The sequence below is a fragment of the Aplidium turbinatum genome, chromosome 1, assembly GCF_918807975.1.
Source record: "Aplidium turbinatum chromosome 1, kaAplTurb1.1, whole genome shotgun sequence".
NCBI classification, from domain to species: Eukaryota; Metazoa; Chordata; class Ascidiacea; order Aplousobranchia; family Polyclinidae; genus Aplidium; species Aplidium turbinatum.
Genome location: NC_137472.1, coordinates 45653190 through 45661334, shown reverse-complemented (window position 1 = coordinate 45661334; position 8145 = coordinate 45653190). Strand labels below are relative to the sequence as shown.

Genomic DNA, 8145 nt, shown 5'->3' with positions numbered 1-8145 from the left:
GTTAACCTCTCAAGTACATGTAGCTCCACACAAAGTGAAATTAACATGCCTTTTGACTCTTTTTATTATTTCTTTAAAAGTAATGTCTAAAAAGATATTAGGCTACTGTCCAAAAAGAATGTCTAAAAAGACATTATTAAAAGTAACTACGGACAGTGGCCAGTGTTTCGATCTTCCGATCTCTTCAGCGTAGTAAAGTGAAAGTGGAAAGTTGTCTTGAAGTGTTGAGATGATGAATTTAAGAGTGATTGTTGTAAGACAATGAGAATGGATTTAATTTTTAATTTCGGACCCTAGCGAAACTCCTATAGCTTTGATTGTTTTCAGTCTCCTGGATAGTGACTTTGTTTTAGAGTGCACTAAGTGTAGTGATTCTAGTGAAGGAGAGGACAAGAAGAAAAGTATAACTTCTGTTTTTTTTTAAACTAAGTATTCATTGGAAGGTCATAGGTTCGAATCCCGCTGGAGGTAACAATTTTTCTTTGCTTGTTTCTTATCTTGCAGCAGTCATTCACAAGAGCACTGGTAGCACTTTTATCTCCATGATTTCTCATCTGTATATTACGCTGTTAGCAGCTAATTTACTAAGGTCCGGTCCGGTGATTGTTTAATAAACTTAATACCGGTACCACTAAAATTGTGTATAAAAATATGCATCCCCCAATGTCCAAAACCGTCTAAAATTTGACATAAATATTGATTTATCCCCCCCCCCCCCAATCCTCAACTAACTTCGGCACCACTGTGTGCAACCTACTGTTTTAATCATATTTCTTGCAAGTAGTTTAACAATTTTTAAGGTTGACCATTTCTTGTTGAAAAAAGTTAAGGCTTGGCTACCTGGAGATCGTGCCTGATTTGTCACATGTTGCAGATTTTTGCGATCATGGCAGTCTGACGAGGTATTTTTTTCACTTTTTGCTGACTCTTAGTAATATAAAATCATTTGTTGTCTTAAGGAAGCACTAAAAACGAGAAAAAATAAGTTAAATGTTCAATCAATATGTTTTTCTTGTTTCACTTTTGTTTTTTTTGGGAACTTTTGCTGCGTAGGTCGATAGTGTACTGATCTAAAATGATGTAAACGATTCTTCAAGCGTAAAATTCTACTTGCTGGCGAAACATGTCCTCTTTATATGCGATGAAAATATGGTAGGCCTAACATTGGGTCACCTTAATGTTCAAATACTCAGGGCCGGATTTAGCCTAAGTGCTGCTCTAGGCAGATAAGAAAAGTGCTTCCCCCCAAAAAAATTTTTTCGATGGTGATTTTCGATTTTTCGATACAACTCATGCACTTGTCCTCATTTGTCCTCAATGCCACCATTTTTATAAAACTTCATGAACCTAAAGTTCTTTCGCAAATTAGTCTTACTTTTTGGCTTGTTTTTATACTTTAAGCATCAAGGCAAGTACACAAAATAGCCTGCAACTTTTCCATCAACCTAACATTGACTAAAAACATTTTTTCTAGGCTCCTTTAAATTGAATAATAGTGAAACAAACCAAAAAAAGATTAATAAAAACTGCACAGACAAAGCCTAGTCCTCCATACTAAGCGAGACAGATAACTAAAAGAAGCGCTAAGCAGCACATATTGTTGAAAACCAATCAAGCGTGAAGTACTCTAGAGGCGATGACTTGCCATAGCCTACATGACTTGCCGCACTGTTTATAAATGTGTGTGATGTGATAACATATTTATTAATTGCTATATATCTGAATATATCTGTTGTGAATTATTATATTCACGTACAGTATTATCAACAGGGCCCACAAGAGGGGGGGACAACCGGTGCATTGCACCGGGGCCAGGTGAGTTCAAGGGGGCCCGACAAAATGTCTAAATTCACGCGATAAAAAGATTGACTTCATTTTGCATAAAATATTGTTTTTATATTAGTTCCGTATGTCGAATGGGGCCCCCTTATGGGTAGCCTAAGCTATGCCCTTTTTTAAAATTACAGAATTTTTAATTTTTTGAGTTTAGGGGGCCCGACAAAATGTTTAAATTTGTGTGCTCAGGTCGATTTTGCATAAAATATTGTTTTTTACATGAATATTAGTTTTGTATTTTGAATGGGCCTCCTCATGGGTATGCCCTTTTTTAGAACAACAATATTTTCATTTTTTTGCGTTCAGGGGGCCAATAAAATGTTTAAATTTGCGTGTTAAGGTCAATTTTGCATAAAATTTTTTTAATATTTTGAAGTTGGTATATCTTATATGAAGTTGGTATTTCTTATATTGAAGTTGGTATTTCTTATTGTCATGAACAATAGCAATGCATTCATCCTAAGTTTGCTGCCCTAGTCTCTGCAGATTTCAAGGTCAGAAATGGTATTGTATGTTAATGTAAAGCTGTAAGCACACATATGCAATGCTATGTCAGCCATGTCGGATAGTACCGTATTGCAATTTTTATCTTCGAAATGGCTGATTTTACCCACTTGTTGCCATGGAGGTGTTGCCAGAGTTAGGAAGGGTTAGAGTTAGGAAAGGTTAGGGTTTTGATCTTTGCCGGGACTAAAAAAAATATCCAAAATTGAAAATACAAGTTTTTGTTTTCAACACCTATAAACTTTTCCTCAAATTAGGACAGAATTCCATATCTGACAACGCTATTGAGGCTATATTTACACTATGTAGTGTTTTAGCATTTTATCTTTGTGTATAACTAGTGTGTATCTGTGAATTTAAAGTTATATTTACAACAGTGCATTGTTTGTGAAATAATGGAGTGTTAATACTTTAACCCAATTTATCCTTTGTAAGAACGCGCACCACAAATTTTGCTTGTGATTGGTGAGATATCACGCGACATGTCGCGCTGGGGGGCCCGGCAGCAACATCTGCACCGGGGCCCGGCAGGGCTCTTGGAGGCCCTGATTATCAATGTAATATATTCGTATATTTTGCCGCCCCCAATAATTTCCCGCCCTAGGCAACTGCCTACTCTGCCTACTGATAAATCTGGCCCTGCAAATACTGCTGACATTTCTTGAACAATTCATTCATTTTCTTATTTGAGTAACTGTTTAACCTGATATTTGCCGCAGGAGTCATAGCCGCAATGCAATATGACACAGTACAGTAGTTGAATAGCATAATATTACAAGAGTCAATAGTATGTTAATTAAGTTTCAGGCAAAATTTAGGTAGGGGTCCGCAGAATTAATAATTTGTCTAAAAGGGTTCGTGACAACAAAAAGGTTGGGAACCACTGCCCTATAGCGTCAGTTTAAAGTTAAACTAACGGCGCAAGAAGAAGAGTTGCTAGCATAGCCAACTGATGGGGATAGGAATTCAGTATTTGGGTTAATCTGATAATGAAGAGTCTAGCGTTTGATTTTTTCAAATGCTGAGTTAAAAGCTATCGCGATAATTACAGCAGCCTAAACTAAAAAAAGTGCTTTTTTGCATTGTTCTAAAAATTAACCGCTATCAAACGGCTACGAATAAGTATAAAATTGAAAAATTGGCACACGCAACCGAAAAATATCTCATTGAAGCAATTCTAAGGGACAAATAAATTAAAAATAGCCTTACAAAAGTCTTGTAATTGTTTTATAGCCGTCAGTTTAAACTGACGCTAGGAACAGGAGGGTTTAGCCATGTACTTCTACACTAAGTCTCTATGTTTTCTTGTTGTTAATTCCTGGCTGAGATGTTTGAATGTTTGGTATTGGCAAAACTCGCTCTTTTAATGCAGTTTTGTTTAAAATTAGGCAAGTTTTTTTTAGACTGAAAGCATCATTCCCAAGCATAAAGAGACTGAAAGCATCATTCTCAATATCGTGACGTCACACGCGTGCCAAAGTGGGGTTGTACCCCCCCTCTTGGCTACGCCACTGGCCATTGATATCCTAAACGTCTTCATGATATCCCATTATGGTTTTTTTAGTTTAGACTTTATCCATTTCTCTCTCACTAATCACTATAATAGGCTTACAGAACACTATTCTACATTGGTATACCTGGGGTGGGGTAGGTGGATTGGGCCATGTATTTCGTATTGGCTTAGTCTATAAAACAACATTGTTACAGTGATTGCTTTGACAGAGCAATGCAAAACATATTAAATGCCTTAATCTACGTCGTTAACTACTAAACCATTTTTAAGGGGGGGGGGGGGCATGGCCCAATGGGCCCCCCCCCCTGCGTACGCCACTGTGTGTGTGTATTAGTTTGTTTTTGTGATGTTGTTGGGTTCAGTCGTGTTCTCATTGCTTTAAGAATTGACGCTCCAGTTCTTTCAGGAACTAGGAGGCGACTGTTTCTTAACAAATTCATCTACTTGTTTTAAAGTATCAGGTTTGGTGGCCGTGCTTAACTATATTTATCGATGCATATACCGAAATATTAGATCCTTTCATGCACGTCTTAAACCATTAAGGTTTTGCCACCTTTTCCTTTTGTTGGTTTTGTTACTGTATTTTCTTTTTCACAATATCATTTCTTTTGCATTCTGACAAAGAAAAATAAATTGAATTGAACTGAATTGACTTAGCTTTATTTCTGAAAAATGCCGAAAAAAACATGATCTTATCCTTTTGCTATGCCACCTGACAGCACCATTTTACAGGAATATTTATACCCACACTTTTGTTGAAAATGCTCTCAGAATGCACCAAATTCAAAGTAATTTTTTTAAATTTTCTGGGTTAGGCCTCCCAGACCCCCGCCGCTGGGTGTCGTCTTAGGCGAAAACGTCGTCGGACTTCGCCCGCCGGTCGTCAAAACTCCCCCCTTTCAAAATTCCTCACTACGCTACTGTAAATGCCCCCCCCCCCCCATGAGAAAATCCTGCGTACGCCACTGGGTCCTGGCTACATGTACTTGTGAGGTTAACTGTTATTTCTTTATTCACTTGTTGATTTTGAGGTTGGGTTGGATCAAATATATTTTATCATAAACGTCTTTGTGACGACATAAAGTTAAATGAGTAAAAATAATACTGGATAATATGGATATAACAAAAAGAAACCCCATAGTTTTGGCAAAAAGAAAGACAGTAAAGAAGCTCTTTCAACTGTTGACATAAACTTGGAGTTGTGTGGCCTGGGAGTAGATAAACGACTATCAAAAAAAGACTATACGACAGGTAATTTTTTAAAATAAGGGATTGAACATGAAATAAATTAAAGCGATCCGGCTCATTAACTCAATAAATGTTTTATTGAAAGTGTGGCAGCCAGAAAATAGTTTTTCCAGACTAGTAGACCTCATACAATTTTTTAATGTGGGGTATTCGATTTAATTTGGCACTTTTGACAAAGAGTAACACTATCTTTTAGCCTAAGTAAGTTTTAAGGTAATCTGTCTGTTGACGCAGTACTGTATGGATTCTCACTGTAATACAGAGTTAATACTTTACTTCACGTTCAATTACAAAAATATTTTTAAAAAGTTTTGGAGCATGCGCGTACGCCAACCTCTGTTTGTTTGTGGCCAAATATAATTGAAAGAAAGTTGGTGGTGGCGCTTGAGTAGGCTATGTTATCACAACAAGAATTATTACTTTTACGGTATTACGTATTTCAAACAAAAATAAGTTCATATGTCAGGTAATAATTAATGATTGTTATGCAATCAATGTTTTTAAGGACAACACAAAATATAATCACAACAACGTTAAAGCTACGATTGTTACGGCCAATCTCTATACAAATCAAACGTCATATAAAACCGTTCAGGTCTACTGAATCTTACGTCATGGAATTTTTCCTAAAAGTGAGCCAAAATTGCACCATCGTTCGTAAGACTTGTGTCAAACATGTTTAAACATGAAATATTGCATCATCACCTTTGAACACCTGTTTGAATTGTGTGACAATGTCTTTCACTATTACGTCACAGTACTGCGTACATGAGTTTGAGATATTGATATCTATTCTGGTCATTCATTTTAAAATTGTTGCTTGAAGAGGTTGGTCGCATGTTTAACTGGTTTGCTTAGTGCTTGTCAGCTGGACGAAAATTTCCGTCTTTTATCTAAGTAACCTGTTCTGTAGTGACAAGTTTTAGTGGTGTACGGCGTTACATCCAATTTCGACAGCCAGGTGGCTAATTTTACAGAAATACAAATTTGAATAGACGTTTCTGTAATATTGGAAACGTGCCTTTAAACTTTTAATTTATTTGAGAACTTGCCCTTTAAGTTTGTACCTTGTGTTTCACATTTTGCCTTACGCGTTTTCCATGACCTCTTGATTGGCCGCTGGTAAATACGCTTTCCTGACAGCGATGCGGCATTCTCCAACTCGAGTTCAACTAGTTGTCAAAGTCAATCGTTTTAGTGCCGCAGCTATGTGGGCGTGTACATTGCCAATTGATGTTTGAGATTCAAATAAAGTTATCTGTTCGTCTTTGAGAGTTCGTCCGAAATAGTCAGACGTAAAGGCCAGCGCGAAACATTACATGGTGTCAGATGGATTCGACGCAAGCAACGAAGAATGAAATGAACTTTCAACGAGGAAACGTCGCTGATAATTTTAAAAAATGGAGGCAGATGATCGAGTTGACGTTTAGTGGGCCTCTATCTGCGAAGTCAAATGTCGAAAAATGCAGCTACTTGCTATTGTACATTGGACAGGAGGGCCGTGACATATATAACACATGGACACTGACAGACGAAAAGAAAAAATCCTAAATCAATTCTGGACTAATTTGAGCAGTTCTGCGAGCCTAGAAAGAACATTACCGTTGAACGTCACAAGTTATTCACTCGAAGTCAAGGACTGGATGAACCATTCGATTCGTTTGTTACCGATCTCCGTTTGATGGCAGGTCGTTGTGAGCTTGGCAATCTACGTGATAGCCTGATACGTGATAATGTGGTGAGAGGCGTACGGTCTGACGATGTACGCAAAAGATTGTTACAAGAACTGAATCCAACGCTGGAACGTTGCATCGAAATTGTGCAAGGCGAGGAGATTTCCCAACAACAAATCACTCACGTGTTCCCTGAATCCTCACACGTCAATTACGCGAAGTTCTCCAGCCATCGTCGTCACTTCAAGTTAGAAGATCGAAGACAACAAAGAAGTGGACCGAACTGTTCCAAATGCGGGTATAAGCATGGGAGGAAATGTCCAGCAGAAGGAAAGAAATGCCACAACTGTGGACGGCCGAACCACTTTTCTTTCGTTTGTAGAAATCGACCAATTCATCAGCTAACAATCGAAGACAACAATGGTGAGTCATCATATTTTATTGGCTGCATAGACAAAAATGACTCCAACCCTGATGAAATGTTTGTAAATATCTTAATGGCTGACTACAATTTCAATGTGAAGTTTAAATTGGACTCTGGAGCTCAAGTTAACATAATTCCAAAAAACGTGTATGAAAAGTTTTCTCACTTAAGTGAACTATCTCCTACCAACGCTACGCTAACTGCTTATGGAGGAACCATCATTCACCCACTTGGAAAAATATCCTTAAATTGCAAGTATAGAGACATCGTTCAAAACCACACATTTTACGTTGTAGATAGTCATTTACCGCCACTTTTTTGTCTAAAATCAAGTACTTCAATGGGTCTGATGAAAGTTGTTTTACAAGTTGAACATCGCATGCCGAAAGTCGCTGATAGATATCAAGATTTGCTTAGAGAATATAACGATGTATTTGATGGCATTGGTTGTTTTCCTGAACCTTATAAAATCGTAATTGAGGAATATGCCACTCCCGTTAGAATTCCACCTCGACGAATACCAATTGCCCTACAAGACAAAGTTAAAGCTGAATTAGATTCATTAGTTTCTCAAAAAATTGTTGAACCTGTGAACGAACACTCTGATTGGGTAAATTCTATTGCTATTACATGTAAAAAGAATGGCAAGTTGCGTTTATGTTTGGACCCGAGACCGTTAAACAAAGTTGTAAAGCGTCAGCACCACCAGTTACCTACGTTTGAAGACGTTGCTTGTAACATTTCTGGAGCTAAATATTTTTCAATTTTGGATGCCAGATCAGGCTACTGGCAAATACCTTTAGACGAAGAAAGTTCTAAACTTACAACATTTTCAACAAGCTTTGGAAATTACCGATTTTTACGACTACCGTTCGGTTTAAAGGTTTCACAAGATGTGTTTCAGAAGCGTATGGAAGAATCCCTGCAAGGAATTCCGAAGCAAGGCG

At 37.6% G+C, this 8145-nt stretch overlaps 1 protein-coding gene across 2 annotated transcripts in view; it reads left to right on the top strand.

Moving 5' to 3' along the window:
* The first annotated feature begins 4990 nt into the window (after positions 1–4990).
* LOC145778596 (fibrinogen-like protein 1) overlaps positions 4991–8145 on the top strand; it is a 29560-nt gene continuing 26405 nt past the window's right edge. For both annotated transcript variants that reach the window (XM_082590120.1, XM_082590128.1), the window contains exon 1: positions 4991–5104. The gene's annotated coding sequence lies outside the window, so the exon portion shown is untranslated. The remainder of the gene's footprint in view (positions 5105–8145) is intronic.